The 20722-nt window shown below is 36.4% G+C and overlaps 1 long non-coding RNA gene across 1 annotated transcript in view; it reads left to right on the forward strand.

The window, feature by feature from the left end:
- The window catches only part of LOC144257267 (uncharacterized), a 146799-nt gene extending 128170 nt beyond the window's left edge, over window positions 1-18629 (forward strand). The window contains exon 5 of the long non-coding RNA XR_013344411.1: window positions 17952-18629. This is a non-coding gene — a long non-coding RNA (uncharacterized LOC144257267). The remainder of the gene's footprint in view (window positions 1-17951) is intronic.
- Window positions 18630-20722: the final 2093 nt, after the last annotated feature.

Consider the following 20722-nt stretch of genomic DNA (forward strand, 5'->3'; position numbering starts at 1 on the left):
AAGTTCTGTTCCTTCCTTTATTCTCTGATGTCCTTAGATGATTTATAGAAAAGTTACACAATAATAACATTGACAACGGCTAACATTCTTTTAGCTCTTTCTATGTGCTAGCCACTCTATGCTTTAATCAATGAAATAATTTAATCTTCATAATAAGCCCATGATACTGTTATCTTTTGAAGGAGTGGAGGCCAAGTACAGGCAAACAGATACGAGGGTATTAAAAGACTGTGTGCCCTACAGTCAGGGAAAATTTAGCTGTTATTTATTCACCTGTTCCCTTCATCAATATTATTAATTTGTGCTTTTTTCTTTTAAGTTCATTTATCTTGTTTTTTCAAGAATTGTTTTCACTAATACCAATGATTCTATTAGTTTATCGCTTAAAACAAAATATACTTCGCCTTTTAAAAAGCCTGAAAATAGGGCTGGGGATGTGGCTCAAGTGGCAGCGTGCTCACCTGGCATAGCCTGGTATATGCGGGGCGCTGCGTTTGATCCTTAGCACTACATAAAAATAAAGATGTTGTGTCCACCAAAAACTAAAAAATAAATATTAAAAAAACTCTCTCTCTCTCTCTCTCTCTCTCTCTCTCTCTCTCTCTCTAAAAAAAAAAAGCCTGAAAATATGAAATGAATCTTGACAACATAACAATCAAGCAACATTCTTTTGCTAAGAAGAACTTTATACAAATTGCAAAGGCTATGCTCTGATTTTGCAGTTCCTGAGGGCAGCAGAAGTTCCAGCTATTTGAAATTTTTGATGAGCTATGATACAGTGCTGCCACCTCTTACCATACTGGAAGGGTTTTTTATTTTCACTTTGCAGAAAGAATATTCTGCCGTAGTCTAAAATGATAGCAATTGTTGAAACTACAGAATATACTGCAAAAATGTTAGTACTTGGGTTGTAATATTTCATAGTAACCATCTCAGCAAATTCGGTTTTAAGTTTTTGCCAGTTTGGCTTTTTAAATGATTTTACACAAAGCAGAAATATAATAATATTTCTAAAAGTTTATTTGAGAATTGTTTTTATATCTTTAGTGTGTCTACCACACTGGATTTTTCACCCATTTTGAATGGGATTGGACTAAGAAATGCAAACAAAGCCAGTAGTTGTACTTAGTCTCTGAAATCTTATGTTTTGATGGGCAGTTCAGCAATTACAGGATGAAAAATGATGCATTATAAACCTTTACCCTAAAGAACCTGCAGATCACAGAATAATCATATGCTCTGGAACATATGACAAAACGTTGTTTGTTTTTTTGTTTTTTGTTTTTTTTTTTGGTACTGGCAATTGAACCCAGGGGTATTCTACTACTGAACTATACCCCAAGAACTTTTTATTTTTTATCTATTCATTAGATCTTTCTGGCTATACATAGTAGTTGGGTTTATTCTGACATATTCATACATGCATAGAAATCAATTTCAGTTCATGATCTCCCCATTTCCTCCCCACTTCTCCTTCTTTTCATCTACTAAACTTCCTTCCCCTTGTCTATCAATTTATATTTGATAGCTTTTTTATGTAATCCTATTCTTTAATCCCCCTTTCCTTTATTTTACTCTAACTTCCACATATGAAAGATAACATTCAACCTTCGCGTTTCTAAGTTTGGCTAATTTCACTTAGCACAATATTCTCCTTTTCCATTTACTGGCAAATGCCATAATTTCATTCTTTTTAATGGCTGAGTAGAACCTCCATTGTATGTATACACTACAACTTCTTAATCCATTCATGTGTTGATGGGCATTGGGGTTGATTCTATAATTTAGCTGTTGTGAATTGTGCTGCTATAAACAGTGACATGCCTGTGTTGCTGTAGTGTGCTGATTTTCAATATTTGAGGGGAAATAACCAGGAATGGGATAGCTGGATCATATGGTGGTTCCATCCCTAGTTTTTTGAGGAGTCTCCTCAGTGCTTTCCAGAGTGATTGTACTAGTCTGAAGTCTCACCAACAATGTGCAAGTGTTCCTTTCTCCCTACAACCTCTCCAGCATTTATTATTGTTTGTATTCTTGATCATTGCCATTCTGACTGGAGTGAGATGAAATCTTAGTGTAGTTCTAATTTGCCTTTCTCTGATTGCTAGAGATGTTGAACATTTTTTCATGTGTTTATTGGCCTTTTGTGTTTCTTCTAATAAGAAGTTTCCATTTAGTTCTTTTACTCATTTATTGATGGAGTTATTGGTTTTTTCTTTTCCTTTTTTGTGTTAAGTTTTTTGATTTCTTTGTGTATTCTGGATATTAATCCCCTATCAGAGAAGAAGCTGGCTAAGATTTTCTCTTATTCTGTAGGCTTTCTTCACACTCTTAATCATTTCCTTAACTGTGCAGAAGCTTTTTAGTACAATGGCATCCCACTTATTGATCATTGGTTTTATTTCTCATGCTTTGGAGGTCTTGTTAAGCAAGTCTGTGGCAGCACCCATATAATAGAGTGTTGACCCTATGTTTTCTTCTAGAAGTTGTAAGGTTTCAGGTCTAATTCCTAAGTTTTTGAACCATTTCTATTGGAGTTTTGTACAAGGTGAAAGCAGTCTAATTTCATTTTTCTACATAGAGCTCTACCAGTATTCCCAGCACCATTAATTAAAAGGGCTGTCTTTTCTCTAAGATATATTTTTGGCACCCTTGTCAAATATCAAAGGGCTATAGGTTTGTGAGATTGTATCTATGTCTTCTACTCTATTTCATTGGTCTTCATGTCTATTTTGGTGGCAAAACCATGATGTTTTTGTTACTACAGTTATGAAGTACAATTTCAGATCATCTATTATGATGCCTCTTGCTTCACTTTTCTTGCTTAGTATTGCTTTGGCTATTCTGGGTCTCTTATTCTCCCAAATAAATTTAAGAATTAATTAATTTAGTTTTTTTCCTAATTATGTGAAGAATGTCACTGGTATTTGATAGGGATTGCATTGAATCTGTATATTGCTTTCAGTAATGTGGCCATTTTGACGATATTGATTCTGCCTGTTCAAGAACATGGGTGCTTGAATAGAAGACCATCTTCAAAGGTCTTCTTCAATTTCTTTCTTCAGTTTCTACAATTTTTACTGTACAGCTCTTTTACCTCCTTGGTTAGATTAGATTAATTCTCAAATATTTTGGATGTTTCTTTTTTTTTGAGGTTATTGGGAATGGGATGGATTTCTTAATTTCTTCCTGGACTGAATCAGTGTTGGAGTATAGGAAAGCTATTGATTTATGGATGTTTATTCTATATACTGCTACTTTGATAAATTTGTTTTCAGGCTTTATAAGTCTTCCAGTGGAGTTTATTTTGATCTTTTAGATATAGGAACATATTCTTTTTTTCCTATTTGAATCCTTTTGATTTCACTTTGTTCCCTGATTGCTCTGGCTAATGTTTTGAGAACTATATTGAATAGGAGTGGTAAGAGTGGGCAACCTCTATGGCATTAGAGCAGATTATACTGAGTGAAGCTAGCCAATCCCTAAGGAGCAAATGCTGAATGTCTTCTTTGATATAAGGGGGTCGACTCCAAACAGAGCAGGGAGGAAGAGCATGAGAAGATTACCATTAAATAGGGATGAGAGATGCATGGGAATGGGAGAGAGAAGGGGAATCGCATGAAAGATGGAAGGAGACCCTCATTGTTATGCAAAATTACATATAAGATGATGTGAGGGGGAAAAAGAGAGAGAGAGATAAGTGTCATAGTAGAGTGGGTAGAGAGAGGTGATGGGAGGGGAGAGGAAGGGAGGGGAGAATAGGAAGGGTAGCAGAATACAATAGACACTAATATGGCTGTATGTATAAATGTGGCTGTAAAACAAATGTGATACTGCAATCTGTACACGTGGAAAAATAAGAATTCATACCCCATTTGAAACAAGATCATTGTGATGTTTTGAGCAACTAATAAAAAAAAGAGTGGGCAACCTTTTCTAGTTACTGAATTTAATGAAAATGCTTTTAGTTTTTCTCCATTTAGTATGATGTTGGCTTTGGGTTGGTCATAAATGGTCTTTATGGTGTTGAAATAAGTTCCTTCAATCCCTAGATTCTCCAGTGTTTTTAACATGAATGGATGTTGAATTTTACCACAGGTTTTTTCTGCATCTATTGAGATAATCATGTGATTTTTGTTCTTAATTCTGTTTAAGTGATGAATCATGTTTATTGATTTGTGTATCTTAAACCAAACTTGCATCCTTGGAATAAAACCCAGTTGATCATGGCATATTATCTTCTTGGTGTGGTTTGCTTATATTTTACTTAGAATTTTTGCAGAGATATTGGTCTGTAGCTTTCTTTTGTTATTTGTTTCTTTGTCTGGTTTTGGTATCAGGGTTATAGCAACTTCATAAAAAGCATTTGGGCATGTTTCCTTGCCTTCAATTTCATGGAATAGTTTGAGAAAGACTGGCATTAGTTATTCTGTAAAGATCTGGTGGAATTCAGCTGATAATCCATTGGGTCCAGGTATTTATTTTGAAGTATTTTAATTTTCAATTTTATTACTTGATATTGGTTTGTTCAGGATTTCTTCCTGATTCAATTTGGGCAGTCCATATATATCTATAAATTTTTGCATGTTTTCTAGATTTTCCAATTTGTTGGAGTATACATTTTCAAAATAAGATCTGATAATCCTCTGGATTTTAGAGGGGTCTGTGGTGATATCTCCTTTTTCATTCCTGTTCTTGTTGATTTGCTTCTTCTCACTCTTTCTATTAGTTTGGCCAAGAGTCTGTCAATTTTATTTATCTTTTCAAAGAACCAACTCTTTGTTACATTGATTCTGTGTATTATTTTCAATTTCATTGATTTAAGCTCTGATATTAATTATTTCATGTCTTCTAGTGGTTTTGGGAGTGGATTATTCTTCTTTTTATAATGCCTTGAGATGGAGAATAAGCTTACTTATTTGGGATTTCTCTAGTTTTTTTAATGTAGGCACTTAGTGCTATAAATTTGCTTGTTAGAACTGTTTTCATGCTGTCCCAGAGATTTTGATATGTTGTGTCTTTGTTATCATCCATTTCTAAGAATTTTTTAAAATTTCTGTTATCATTTCTTCTTTGATACATTCTTTTAAAAGAGAGTATCATTCCATGTGTTTGCAGGGTTTCCGTTATTATTATTATTATTATTTTCCTTTTAATTTCTAGCTTTATTCCATTATGATATTATAGGATACATAGAATTATATCAATGTTTTAATATTTGCTAAGGTTTGCTTTGTGGCCTTGAATATGATCTATTTTGGAAAAAGTTCCATTCATAGCTTAGAAGAAGGTAAATTCAGTTGTTTGGGGGTAAAATATTCTGCAGATGTCTGTTAGGTCCATTTGATCTATGGTTCTATTTAGGTTGAAGATGTCTTTGTTGATTTTTTGTTTTGATGACCTATATATTGGTGATAAGGATGTATTGAAATTCCCCAGTGTTATTGTGTTGGGGTCTATGTGGTATTTAATATCATGGAGTATTTTTTTCCATGTAATTGGCTGCGTTGACATTTGGGGCATAAATATTTAATATGGTTATATCTTCTTGTTAAATTTTTTCCTTTATTGGGATGTAATAGCCTTTTGTGTCTCTTCTAATTTTTTCTTGAAATCTACTTTGTCAGGTATGAGAATACATACTCCTGCTTGTTTTCTTGGACCATATGCCTGGACTATATTTGCTGTTCTTTTACCTTTAGCCTCTGGGTGTCTTTGCCTGTGAGTCCATGTAAACAGCATATGCTTAGATCTTGTTTTTTGATCCAGTATGCTAATCTACATCTTTTAAATGGGGAGCTGAAACTATTAACATTCAGCATTAGTATGGATATGAGTTTGTGGTTTCCTGCAATTTTGTTTTTTTGCTACATTTAATTCTGTCTTGATTCTCATTTAGTGGATTATTCTTCTACTGAACTTCCTGTCTTTGTGGGCTTTGGGAATTGTTTTTAAATTCCTCTGTGCAAGGTTTATCTTTGAGTATTCTTTGTAATGCTGGTTTGGTGCTCATGAATTCTTTTAGTTTATTCTTGTTGTGGAATGTTTTTATTTCCCTCTCAAATTAGAAACTGAGTTTTGCTGGGTATACTAATCTTGGCTGATAGTTGTTTTCTTTCAGGTTATGAAATATGTCATTCCAGGTCCTCCTTGATTTTAGGGTCTAGGCAGAAAAATTAGAAATGAGCCTTATTGGTTTGCCTGTAAATGTGAACTGGTGTTTCTTTCTGTGGCTTTTAATATTTAATTTTTTCATGTTTTCTATGTAAGGCATTTTGATTTTTGTATGTCTTTTTGAGCTTCTCATTTGGCTGTGTCTCTTTGGGGTCCTATAAGCCTTCTCTACCTCTTTTCTAATATGGGAGGAGTTTTCTGTAACTCTTTCATTGAAAAAACTTCTTACAAGAAATACAAATGGTCAACAAATCTATGAAAATATGTCCAATATCTCTGGCAATTAGAGAAATGCAAATTAAAACTACACCAAGATTTTATCTACTCCAGGCAATTATCAAGAATACAGGTAACAATAAATGTTGGTGAGGATGTGGGAGGAAAGATGCACTCATACATTGCTGGTGGGACTGAAAATTGGTGCACCAATGTGGAAAGCAGTATAGAGATTCTTCAGAAAACTTGGAATGGGACCACCATTTGACCAAGTTATCCTATTCTTTGGTATATATCCAAAGGATTTAAAAACAGCATGCTACAGTGACATAGCTGCATCAATGTTTATAGCAGCTCAATTCACAATAGCTAAGCTATTGAACCAGCCTAGATGCCCTTCAACAGATTAAAAATGTGGTAAATATACACTATGGACTATTATTCAGCCATAAAGAAGAATTAAATTATGACATTTTCTGGCAAATGGATGGAACTGGAGACACTTATGCTATGTGAAAAAGCCAGTCCCCCCAAACAAAAATGAAATGTTCTGTTATATGGAGGCTAATACACAATAAGGGTGGAGGAGGGAAGAATAGAAATTCATTGGATTAGATAAAGGTCTTGCCCATGGCCTGCGCAGGCAACAGAAGCTGGGTTCCCCTGTGTGGAGTGGGCTGGCTGAGAAGTACAGTGAAAAATCACTCGACCAGAAAATAGTTTCAAAGACATCTCTCTGACCTTAAGGGTCAAGCTTCCACACTGGAAAGAGAGCATTTGCTTTATTTAAATGAGGGAACTTCAAAGACTTTCTACAGAATGTTATTAGCCAATTCAGGTAGGAAGTGGGCTGTCCAGTTCCCAATGGATCACCCCAACTTCGGAGCTAGATCTGTTTTCCTAGCCAATGAAAGACAGGGGTCACGGGCCTTGTATGATCCATTAAGTGGGAGAAGCCACAAAATAGCTTGCAATGCCAAACCAAAATATGCTTGGCTCCAAGGCTGAATGAAGATGCTCAAATACCTCAGGGGTGGCTCCCCACAGAAAGGGGATGAAGGGAAGAGATGGAATGGAAATAGGAAAGACAGTAGAAATGAATTTGATGTAACTTTCCTATGTTCATATATGAATGCCCAACCATGAAACTCCACATCATATACAACCACTAGAATTTGATCCTAATTATAATAAGTTTATATAATATGTCAAAATACACTTGATTATCATGTATATCTAAAAAGAACAAAGAAAAAAGAAAATGTTCTTTATGCCTTTAGTTTTTGTCTCCAAGTTGTGTTCTATCCCAGTGATTCTCAGTTTTGGTTTTTTAAAGTTTCCCCAGAGTTCTTGAATATTCTGATCGAGTTCTATAACTTTTACTGCCTTCTGTGTATTCTAGATCACAGAGCCTGAAGGAGACAAGATGGTGGGTTATCAGGAAGTGGCTTTTCTCTCCATGACTTGGGATTCAAACAGTGAGGAAACTACGTCTTTCTAAAGTCAGTGAAAAAAAAAAATCACCCCACCAATATTCAGTATTGGACAGAGAACCTTGAAGACTGGGAAATTTGGGGTACATCAGACAAGGCTAAGGAACAGAACTGGAGATGAGCTCCAGACGGGAGTGGGGGAAATTAATACAAAAGATGGGAGAAGATCAAAAAGTGCCTGGAAAGTCTTGGTGTAGGGAATCCCAGGATAGCAGGAGCAGCCTTCCCTGGAGGCTACCCAGCTCATTCAACAAGTGCATGAAAGTCATGGTCCGCCAGCCATCACAGGGAGTCCAAGCTGGAGACATGTAACAGCTCCAGGAGACAGTGGTGTCAACTCCTACCAGGAACGTAGATACAGGGGATCTGGGTTGAAACTTACACAGGAATCCAGCAGAGGCCAACTGTGAGAACTAAATGAGCCTAGCAAAGCAGGAGGATTTCTGGCACTGAGATCATTTTGCCTGAGGGTAATGCAGATCAGAGAGGCTGGAGAAAGCCTATCCGGCTCTTCCACTCCCTTGAACATGGTAGAGTGCAGGGCAAGGGGCCGGAGAAGCTGAACAGGGCAGAGTGACTGAGCACAGTGCTGGAAACAGTTCTTGAGAGACCACAAGGGCTTTATCCCTCAACAACACAACGGTAAGGACTGACTCCCTCTTCCCACATGTGGTGCTCTTGGGAGCCTTGTGGGGTACAGTCCTAGACATGCATTGGTTCATCGATGCCTGAAGCTCCCCATGCAATAAAACACCTGGGGCAATAGGAGACCAAATCCCTGTCCCTGGGAGGTTCATTTGTAGAAACTCATTTTGGAGGACCCAGGGGCGACAATACCCAGGAAGTGAAGCTGAAAGCATCTTCCACAGCTCCTCACACCACCGCATTGAGAAAGGAAGCTGAGAAACAAAAAGACAGTTTGGCATGGACAGCAGGAAATCCTCTCATTGACTATTCTGTTATTTTGATTTTTTTTTCTGTTTTGGTTTTGAATGTGTACTGATAGATACATGATGGACATTTATACATTTGTACATTTCCATATTTGTTTCTGCATTTACATTTTTAGTGTTTCTTGAAGGTAGCTATTTTTTCATGCTCTGTTTTTTTGAGTGTTAGAGTTTTTGATTATTATATTTTGGATTATTTTTCTATTGTCTCTTCCACAACTCTGTCTTCCTTTGATTCTATTTCTCTTTTTTTCTTGCTATCAGCCAACTCTAGTGCTCTCTCACTCTTTCTTTAATTGTTTTACTACTATTGTTTTCTTCTCTGCCTTTATAAACACATTTCACATCTCCTCTGCATTTGCTCAATTCACCTCTTGAATCTACAAACCCTTTTCTACCACCTCATTTCTTCTTCTTAACTCTTTAAGAACTCTATTTTTAGCCAGGCACAGGGCATGTGCTTATAATCCCAGTGGCTCAGGAGGCTGAGGCAAGAGGATCTCAAGTTCAAAGCCAGCCTCAGAAAAAATGAGGCACTAAGAAACTCAGTGAGACTCTGTCTCTAATAAAATACAAAATAGGTCTGGGGATGTGGCTTAATGAATGAGTGCCACTGAGTTCAATCCTCCATACCCCCCTCCCCCCAAAAATCAATAAATTAGATTTTAGCAATCCATAAAATTTATTCATATCAAAGGACAAAATCAAGAACATGAAGAGAGAGCCCACAGAATGGGGGAAAATTTTTATCACCTCCTCCTTAGATAGAGCATTAATCTCCAGGATATACATAGAACTCAAAAAACTTACCCCCCCAAAAAACCCCACAAATAGCCCTTTCAAGAAATGGGCAAAGGAACAGAACAATCACTCACTTTATAGAAGAAGAACTATGAATGGTTAATAAGTAATTGAAAAAATATTCAACATCTCTAGCAGTTAGAGAAATGCAAATTAAAACTTGCAAATTTCATCTCACTTCAGTCAGAATGGCAATGATCCAGAATACATGTAACAATAAATGTTGGTGAGGATGTGGGGGGAAAGGCCCACTCATACATTGCTAGTGGGACTGCAAATTGGTCCAACCACTATGGAAATCTGTATGGAGATTCCTTAGAGAACTTGGAATGGAACTACCATTTGACCCAGTTATCATTCCTTGGTATATACCCAAATGAATTTAAATCAACATACTACAGTGATGCAGCCATATCAATGTTTATAGCAGCTCAGTTCACAATAGCCAAGCTGTGGAACAATCTAGATCACTTCAATAGATGAATGGATTAAAAAATTATGTGGTATATATACACAATGGAATATTGCTTAGCCATAAAGAAGAATGAAACTATGGCATTTTCTAGTAAATGGATGGAACTGGGGAATATTATGCTAAGTGAAATAAGCCAGTTCCCCAAAAAGGATAGTCTAATGTTCTCTCTGATATGTGGATGCTAACCCACAACCAGAGAGGATAGAGAGGGAAAGAATGGAAGTCTAATGGATTATATAAAGGGAATGAAGGAAAGGGAGTGAGGAGGAGAATAGAAAGACAATAGAATGAATTGGACATAAATTTCTTATGTTCATATGACTGGTATAATTCCACATCATGTACAGCCACAATAATGGGATCTTAATTAGAATATTTATACTCCATATAGGTAGAATATGTCAAAATATACTCTATTGTCATGTATATTTAAAAGGACCAAATAAAAAATTAAGTTTGAGAAATCATATAGACTGTCTTCAATTCTTGAAGTTCTGTCTTCAAGGGCTGAAGTTCTATTTTCTACAACATCTAGTCCATTATTGATGCCTTCAAATGAGACTGTTCTCATCCTTCACTTTTAAGAGTTCTGGTTGGTTTATTTGCACTTTCTATTTCTTTATTAAAATGGTCTTTCATGTCCTGTATTTGCTCTCTAAATTCCTTCTTTAGATCTTCTTTTAGTTCATTGAATATTTTAAAGTTGTTTAAAATAATCTTTCTCTGGGATTTTATCCACATCACTCTCAGTGGGATCCTTTGTTGGGATATTGTGGATTTGGGGGGAAGATTTGTTTGCCTATATCCTAATGTTTTGAGAGGTCTTGGGTTTGAACATCAATTGAGATGGATTCTTCTACCTCTTTATATATGTCCTTTTGTGTGTAATTATCTTCTTTGTTCTGGGACTTCTCTCTATTTTTGATATGAGTAGATGTCAAGGAGTGGGACCTGAGGTTTCTCTCTGATTGTTTCTCCTTGGGCCCTTTTTAATTGATTTGGGGATTGTGTCTTCTTAATTCTTTGAGTTGGAGTAACGTCAGGGCTCAAGTGGAGCTAGATTGTGAGTTGGGGGAGATTCACTGTTGCTTGGTTGAGATGTATGTCTCAGATGCAGGATCTCTACTCTGTGATCTTGAAGTGTCCCAATCTCTTCCTAGCCCCTCTTAAAGAGAGGGGGAGCTAGGAATGGCACGTGGCACTAATGTCAGCAACAGTGGTACAGCTTTTAAAATAAGTGTCTTGTGTCTACTTTGACATCTACAACACTAATTGCCACCTCATTGGGAAGCTGTCTTTCCATTTTGTCTTCATAAGATTTACTCTGGGAGTCCACTGAACTGGTATGAATGAACAAAACTCCAACTGACAGTCACTTGTTACCTGATCTTAACTAACTTCCTGTGCCTTTGTATCATCTTAGAAACCACAGAAACTATGACTTGAATTGTTACTGCTATGTGATCAACTTCTAGCCCCAAAAATGTACCTAAAACAGCTGCAGGGATTTTGGAGTTAAATAAAATATATTTAATGCATTGAATATATGTATATATATTTTACTCATAAGTAGGTATCCATATAAAGTTGAAGCATATTTTTTAATAATGATATATTTTCAAAATTGTATTACTGTGCATTTGTAATAAGAATTATGCTGACATTTTTAGTATGACAATATTTCTCTTTATAAAAGCTCTGTAGGGATTTTCTGAATGTTGTAATAATATAAGAATTTCCACACATTATTTGGCTTGTTTATTATTTATGATATTTCCTTTTAAAATTTTTTTGTTTATTTATGACATTTCTACATTTCTATTTCAAAGATTTACCCACTCAGGCATTTAAAAAAAATTATGGTAGTTGTAGATGGACAGCATGCCTTTATTTCCTTTGTTCATTTTTATGTGGTGCTAAGGATCAAACCCAGTGCCTTACACATGCTAGGCAAGTGCTCTGCCACTGAGCCCCAGCCCCAGACTCTCAGGCATGTATTTTGTTGTTGTTGTTGTTGTTGTTTGGATAAACCCTCAAAGATGAAATATTTTGATAAAATGGTATGTATTTTGAGATACTTAGACATATTACTTTCTACTAAAAATCAGCATAGTATATTTTATTCCCACCTTAAAAATATAAATACAGATTCATTCTTTTACTCTGTATTACTTTATCAATTACACTTACAAATAATCTAGTTTTTTAAATTCTTTTTTACATTTTCAGCCCTTATGTGATTTTTTAATAAATTTGAGACATTGTCTTGCTATGATGCTTACAGCCTTTTCTAAGTTGCTAAGGCTGGCTTCAAATTTGGAATGCTCCTGCCTCAACCTCCCAAGTTCTGGGATTGCAGGTGTGTACCACCTTGTCAGGCAATAATCTAGTTCTAAATGAAACCCTTTTATCCACTTTTCTTGCTATCGCTATAGATTTCTGTCCTCTACATTCTAGGAAGTTTCAAAGCAGACATATTGCTCCATTATAATTTGGAGTCCACCACACCACCATATATACCCAGTCAATATCACTTTGGAATGAAACCAAATAATCCAGCAACCAAACCTGTGACTTTACTTGTAATATGGCAATTTCAGGTCACATATTGATTTCATTAATTTAAGTATTCACAGCATGCAAACTTTAATCTCTCTTCTTCTTGTTCCTGAACTTCATAATCACCCTTCAAACTCACTCAGATCATACAGAAGTTCTTCCTTTTGTTAGCACCAAGCTCCAACCTTGGATCTATACAGTGTTTTAAGAACAAATGAGGTTGGACAGGCCGAGCCAAGGGCCAAAGGATCATGTTTTATCCAAGGTGCTCCTTTTTCTCATAACAGAGAAGCAGACACACAGTTGTCACAGCATTGCTGCTCACTGTCCCTGGCATTGCTGCTGCACACAACACCCACAGCATTGACGGAGAATGAAGTATATTTTATTAAGATTTATTAAGAAAATGAGTTGGAATTGAGAGATAAAATAAAAAACATGGACAAAGAATCTTGAATAATTATTTTCTTTTTATACTCTTATACTCTTTATAGATCTTTTCATGTTTACTACTCTTCTATAACAGGAAAATTAACACTTGAGGAAGTTTTAGCCATCACAACCTTATTTCCAAGGTTCAAATGAATTTAGAATCCTGGTACCCATTTATGAACTTCTATTACTTCGTGAATACATGGATCTATGAACTACTAAAACATTTCAGATAAACTCCAAATACCATCTGGCAAATACTCTGCTCTTAATCCTTGTCCTATCTTCTAGAATTTTAGATGAGTCAATTGGAAGAGAAAGGGACACATGATTGGGTACCTGCACTCAAGTATCACAAGGACATAAGAGCCTGGTGCAATACCTGTAAGGCCCAGAGGTAACCCTATCAACCTCTAAGGGTTACTGGGCAGCACTGCTCCCTGTTTTTCTGTCTCTCTTTGAAAACCAGTCTAATTTTATGTAATATTTTCATTCAAGTATCATCTTCTAAATTCAGATTATTCAAAGGGAGGATGTAATTGGTTTGGCTTAGATAAGAGATCTCCCCATATGATAGAGTAATGACTCCCAAAGATTATACTCTTACGCCCTGGGAAAAATGAATATGTTCCTTTGCATAGTAGAAGGCATTTTGCGATGTAATTAAATTTAAGATCTTGAGATAGGAAGATTATCTTAGATTATCCAGTAAGATGAAATCTTAAGAGTTTTGATGTGCATTTCTTTAATTGCTAGTGATGATGAACATTTTTCATATATTTGTTGATTGATAGTATGTCATCTTCTGAGAAGTGTCTCTTCAGGTCCTTGGCCCATTTATTGATTGGGTTATTTGTTTTTGGTGCTTAGATTTTTGAGTTCTTTATATACCCTAGAGATTAGTGCTCTATCTGATGTGTGAGGGGTAAAGATTTGCTCCCAAGATGTAGGCTCTCTGTTCACCTCATAGATTGTTTCTTTTGCTGAGAAGAAGCTTTTTAGTTTGAGTCCATCCCATTTATTGATTCTTGATTTTAATTCTTGCGCCACAGGAGTCTTATTTAGGAAGTCAGGGCCTAATCCCACATGATGGAAATTAGGGCCTACTTTTTCTTCTATTAGATGCATAGCTTCTGGTTTAATTCCTAGGTCCTTGATCTATTTTGAGTTGAGTTTAGTGCATGGTGAGAGATAGGGGTTTAATTTTATTTTGTTGCATATGGATTTCCAGTGATCCCCATACCATTTGTTGAAGAGGATATCTTTTCTCCAGTGCATGTTCTTGGCAACTTTATCTAATATAAAATAATTGTAATTTTGCGGGTTAGTCTCTGTGTCCTCTGTTCTGTACCATAGGTCTCCTAGTCTATTTTGGTGTCAATACCATGCTGTTTTTGTTACTATAGCTCTGTAGTATAGTTTAAGGTCTGGTATAGTGATGCCACCTGCTTCACTAAAGGATTGCATTAGCTATTCTGGGTCTCTTATTTTCCAGATGAATTTCATGATTTGATTTTTCAGCAAAAAAGGGCATATGGAGGGAGCCATGCCAAGATTGTTTTACTGGTCAATAGCCAGCATAATAGTGGAAGTTAGTTATACAACTACAAGAAACTGAATTTTGTCAACAGTGTGAGCTTGAAAGAGGGCCCCATACTACAGAAGTGAATGTGATCCAGCCAACACTTTGAGACTCCAGTTGGAAAAGCCAGTTCAGACATGCCCAGAGTTCTGACCTGGAGAAACCATGAGCTAATAAATGGGTGTTCTTTCCAGCCACTAATTGTATGGTAATATATTATTTTGAAACAGAAAAATAATATAGATTGTGAAGAAATGTTTCATATAATCAACCAGCAATAGCTGTGTTTATTTTTTCAAGCACACTTTTACAAATTTAACTTATATGTGAAATCAAGGATGTTCAGAAAGAGATTGCTTTTAGTTAATAAGGAAAAACTTCAGGGAATAGAGGGAAGTTCTTGAACTTTTTCAGTGACATGAAGGAGATGGGTGAGTAGAAATAGAAATGTCACTTGGGAGAAGATTTTGACTTATAGAAAGGCATAGAAGAGACTGATTAATATAATGCTTCTTGCTAAAACCTTTTTTAATGGAAAACTCATTTTAAAACAGAAAGGATTGTAAGAATAGAAGCAAGGTGTAATACAATTTAGAAAACTCTAAATATTGGCTAAATGCATAATTTGTTCATTTCTATTTCTGATATTCATACAAAGGAGATTTAAGTAGAGGTTTTAACCAATACTTTTTGTTATAAAAATGTGATGAAGACATTTTAAGGACTCCATTATCAATTGGGACCAGAAAACTCTTCCCTGCAAGGATGACTAAGGGTAGGTATGCCACACTCAAACCTATGATAAATCTTTTCCATTCTAAATTCTGGACTTTGTGTAGACAACTCCATCTGAAAATCCTAGAGGCATTTTAAACTTGTCATGTCTATTGCTAAACTTATTTATTGGTTTGAATGGGTTTGAATATCTGCTCCTTTGAAACTCATATTTACAATTAGTTGCCATTGTAACAGTATTAAGAGGTGGGACCTTTAAGAGGTGATCAGGACTCTAGGGCCCTGTCCATATAAGGGCATTAAAAAAGCTATAACAAGGTGAGTTCTGCTCCCTCTTGCTCTCTCCTGCCTTCTTTCCTTCTACCAATGAGGTGACACAGCAAGAAGTTTCTTTCCATATGTGGTACTTTGATATTGGACTTCTCAGCCTCCAGAATGGAATCAATACATTTCTGTTGAGTACGGATACTCAGCATTAGGATTTCTGTTATAGCAGCCAAAGGCAGAATAGGATAACCATCTTCACCACAAATACCCTATGAAGGAGGTGGAAATTTACAGCCCCTCAGGAGAAAAAGGAAACTGAAGACTCTGATCTTTAGCAATTTCTCTTATCTGCCAAAATTCCCCTGACAGCCAAAAATATCTGACAAATTCCTCCCATGATGTGGCTGGGCTACACCTTATAAACTCAGGCCTTTGTAGCCAGTCACCATTTTCCCCTTGAAAATGTGCCCCTCTGCTGCTTAATAAAATATCATTAATCTTTTGGGGGTCTGTCTCTGTGTCTTTTTATTTTTGTGTTCTCTTTAATTTGCTTTTATTTGGTGCCAAAATCCGGGAGAGGATTTGGGGTCCCCCACCCCTCCCTGTCCTAATGAATGTCTATGGTCTTTTATCTTCCTATCTCTCCTCTATTTCTTTCATTCTTTCCTCTTAATACAGGGAGACTCTTCAAACCCTCCAATGTCCACTATAGCTAAATGGCAGCCAGTACAAGACCCTAAATTGAAGCCATTCATGGGCTAGATTTTTGCTGCCTCACTGCCATGAAGACAGAGCAAGAACCTGTATCAGGACCTTAATTGGTCTTGAAGGTAACCTCCTTTTAAACTTAACCCCTCCAGTTCCTTCCTTTCCTGTACTGAGACTTCTCCATCAGGGGATGCTTTCTGTCATTTTTTTCCTGCATGCAATACAGACCTCCTCAATCTTCAGAGAGGTAAGCTCTTTTCTGGTCTCTTGAAAAAGTGCCCTGCCAGAGACCTTCTGCCTTTTTACTTGTCTGGATTCCTGGGATCCTCCACCACTGGAATTGTAGAAAAGGACACCTTCTCATTCTCAAGTGGAACTGTTATTGTCTGCTCATGGTGGACATCAAGGGGCACTTTGATCTGGACTGCCATCCCGGTCAAACCTCTCCAATATGGGGGCTAACCAGTACATCCCATGGGACCTCCACCTTAGCTAGTCTCATTAAAAAAATTTAAAAAATTTTAAAATTCCACTTCCAATTCAATCTCAAAAGTAAATGCCTTATCAGGCTGAGTACTCAGATCAGGCCACAATATAAATTATACAACCTAAGTCAATGGCCTGAATTTGGAATTTGGGAACTTTGACCCCCAAATCCTCCAAGACTTAAAGAATTTCTTCCAACAAAATGGCAAATGGCCTAAGGTTCTTTACCTCCAAGCTTTATTTTACTTTTGCTCAAGGCCCTCATTATGTCAACTTTTCTCTGCTCTACAATTAATTCTTATCAACTCCCTGCTCCATAAGCCCCCTAGATCAGGTCCTAACCCCCAGCTCTATTCTCCATTTACTGTCCTAAAAATAGCAGATGAATCCCCACCAAAAGTAAGAAAAACTGGAGACTATAAAGTAAAGTTTATTAGAAGTGCCTGATAACTATCATGAGACTGACTGTCGAAGTCACAAGCTTTCTTCTGAGACCTACAAATCTTCCTAACCTTCTACATAGACAGGCTTGATCAGTAATTCTGTGTTTGCTATTATGATTATCTAGCCCCAATATTTATTCATCATTTTGGTCTAAAAGATGTAATGTGGTACATAAAGGTTCTAACTAGTTTTACCCAGAAAGCCCTAGCTGACACAGATAAAGGGATCTCTGCTAAAACACAGGTAATTAAAAAAGAGAGATATCTTGCAAAAAATCAAATGGCATTAGATATCCTAACTACAGCTTATGAGGCTATCTGTGACACATCAAATGGGCTCATGTGCTGACACCAACGTGTTTTCTTTTCCAAGAAACACTTTACCTGCAGCTCTGCCTGGCCTTTGTGGACAGGATATATCACATTACTTAGCAAACTACCTACTCACTTCAGGGTAAATGCAGGCCCAAAATAATGTTGATAAGAGCAACCCAACTGAAGGAGGAGACTGTGTGACCAGATCCAAGAGATCACTTGTGTGACCAAAGCCAAGATATGGGTTGGATCTCCTTCACCCAGGTGTTGGGAATGTCGGTCCTGACTTGCTTCAGTTTTTTTTTTTTTCTGTAGGAGAAATTTGGTGTGTGGGACAGAAGAAGGTTTGAGACAACTGAAAGAAGCTGGCTGGAACCACTCTTTGGCGATACATGAAGGTCTCACGTCCTGAGTCTGACCTTGACAGTCCCCAGGGGTACAAAATATTGACCATTATCTGTCTCTCTGTTTCTGATTGACTTGGCCTGATTGTGGAGGACACCCTCACCCAATGAATCTTGGATGCTGAGATGAAACCTTGATCTGATCTGAGGTCTTTGGGAAAGAAGTGACCCATTAACCCCCAGAGCATGAGCCAAGCAATATTTCTTCATAAATGCTTCTACCCCAATTCTTTCCATACTGTCTGCCTCTTAAACAGGGACCCATTATGGGAGATTATCAAGATAGAACTCTCTTAGCTCTTAGCTTTAAAATTAGATTACCTTCTCTAGAATCTTATAAGATACATTTTCTTCTGTACTCCCCTTATCTGGCAGGAAAAGAAAATCTGGTTCAGTTAAATAGAGTAAAACTAACCCACATCTGTCCTAGTGCAGAAATCCAAATTATTTATTTTCTCTAAGTGGAGACATCACCAGAGCAATAACAGTCTTGCCTCCCTCTTCAAATTGAGGAGCATAATATGAAATCATGGTCCTGTGAGTATGAGTACCCAAAGGCTGAATGTTTTCTCTAATATGCAGATGCTAATTCACAATAAGGAGGTGGGGCTGGGGAGAATAAATATACATTGAAATAGACAGAGGGGAGTGAAGGGAGGGGAGAGGTGATGAGGGTAGGAAGGATCATAGAATGAATCAGACATTATTACCCTATGTACATATACAACTATACTACTGATGGGATTCTGCACCATGCACAACCAGAAGAATGAGAAATTATATGCCATCTATGTATGACATATCAAAATGCATTCTATTGTCATGTATAACTAATTAGAACAAATTAAAAATAAGTGAAAAAAGATGTCTTTAAATTACTAACTCATCAGTTTTTCTAGGTGGACAAACAATTAACAGAGTGTTGGTTTCTATCAAATGTCTGGAATGTAATATCCATTGCTTCTAGAATTTTTGTTTAATAGGGAAGAGATAGCTAGTACTGTTAATTACATTTGTCTGATATCTTGGTTTTTATAGTTAGAAATGAGTAAATTAGATTTAACATCAATGGCATTAATCATAAATGTGTTAATCAAAGGAGATGTCTGATTAATTTGCAAATTTAAAGTGCTAAAATATCAACTGCTAAATATAAATTCATGTATTCTTGACTTCTTAAATTCCATAAAGTAATATATTTAAACATTATGTGCATTTTCATTAATGGATGAATGAAAAAGATTTAAGATTACTTTGTTTTTGTCTTCACTGTAAAAGAGGTTACTAAGAATTAAGATTCTATCAAGTGTAATTTTATAAACAAAGAATATAAGAGGTTTCATTTGGGTTTCAATTAAAGTACTATAAAAACAAAGTATTCTATCTTATTAAAGGGGAATAGTTTGTCAAAATTCAAAAATTTCATAAGGAATGTTTCAGAATTTGAATTTAAAAAGGAATAAAGAACTAGGAAAGAGATATAAGAAGATTCTAGGTATGAAAATATATTTTAGTATGGGAAGTAGAAGGAAAAAGAAATGTTTATGGATAATAAAGTCTTGTGTGGTAAAGTAAAAAGTTATAGAATGTCTAGATAAGTTGCAGAAGATTTGTGGAGGGTAAAAATTCAAAAAGTTTGTGTGTGACTAATTTGGCTATAATTAGCACAATCATAATAGGCCACAGGATAAACAAGATATAAGGCTGAATGCCAGCACTAATATTGACCACAATTAAATAGAAGGAGTAAAAATACCTATAAAATTATAAACATTAAAGGTAAAACCCAGGACTCTCACTCTGAATCTGGTGAAACTGACTTACTAGATGTTTAAGACCAAAACTTAGAGACTAAAGTTAAGGAAGTAAAAGGGCCAAGGAAAAAATAGCCAATATTTGGCTCTTACCCTCTGAGTCAGCTTGAACCCAAGGAACAAGGAGACTTCTCTAAGGACTTTGTGAATCTGAGCCACATGACATTCCAATCGGGGAGACAAATGAGACCCTGGAGAACAGAAATCTGACCAGTGCACATGCTGTGGAGGGGACGGTTATAGGAGAGGGAGTTGTCCTTGATACTTCCAATTCCTGATACTTGCCAACATTCTGGAAGATAGCATTAGAGGAGCTAAGAGACCTCTCTCAAGTTCCCAAGAGTGACACCCTGAGGAAAGTCAGCTGAATCTTAACATTATATAAGAATGAGGTCAATTTGATCACCTAGCAAAAACAGTTAAAATCAAAATACAGACATATCTGGCCATTTATAAGAAAAGAAATAGTACTTTTAATGAAATTTAAGATGTACACTTGTGTCAGCACCACGGCCCTGGTGTCCCCCAAATTCTGAGGCATTTTCCCTTTGCGAGGCTCATATAACCTCTGCCTATCAAAAATTGGACTAGCCTCTGTACTTTGGTCTTCCCTACTCATCAAATTGATGTTTTACCTAATAACCAAAGCTTGTCTATCCCAATAATGGCACACACCAGATACAAGAGAGTCCTTCAGTTTATTCCCTTACTCCTAGGGCTAGGGATATCTGTTGAAATTGGTGCAGGAGCAGCAAGATTGGGAATTTCTATTCACTACTATGAAAAGTTGTCGGAACAGGTTATTGAAGATACCCAACAGGTCACTAACTTGGTACTGACTTTACAAAATCAATTGGATTACCTGGTG

This window comes from Urocitellus parryii, chromosome 10, assembly GCF_045843805.1.
Source record: "Urocitellus parryii isolate mUroPar1 chromosome 10, mUroPar1.hap1, whole genome shotgun sequence".
In the NCBI taxonomy this organism is placed as follows: Eukaryota; Metazoa; Chordata; class Mammalia; order Rodentia; family Sciuridae; genus Urocitellus; species Urocitellus parryii.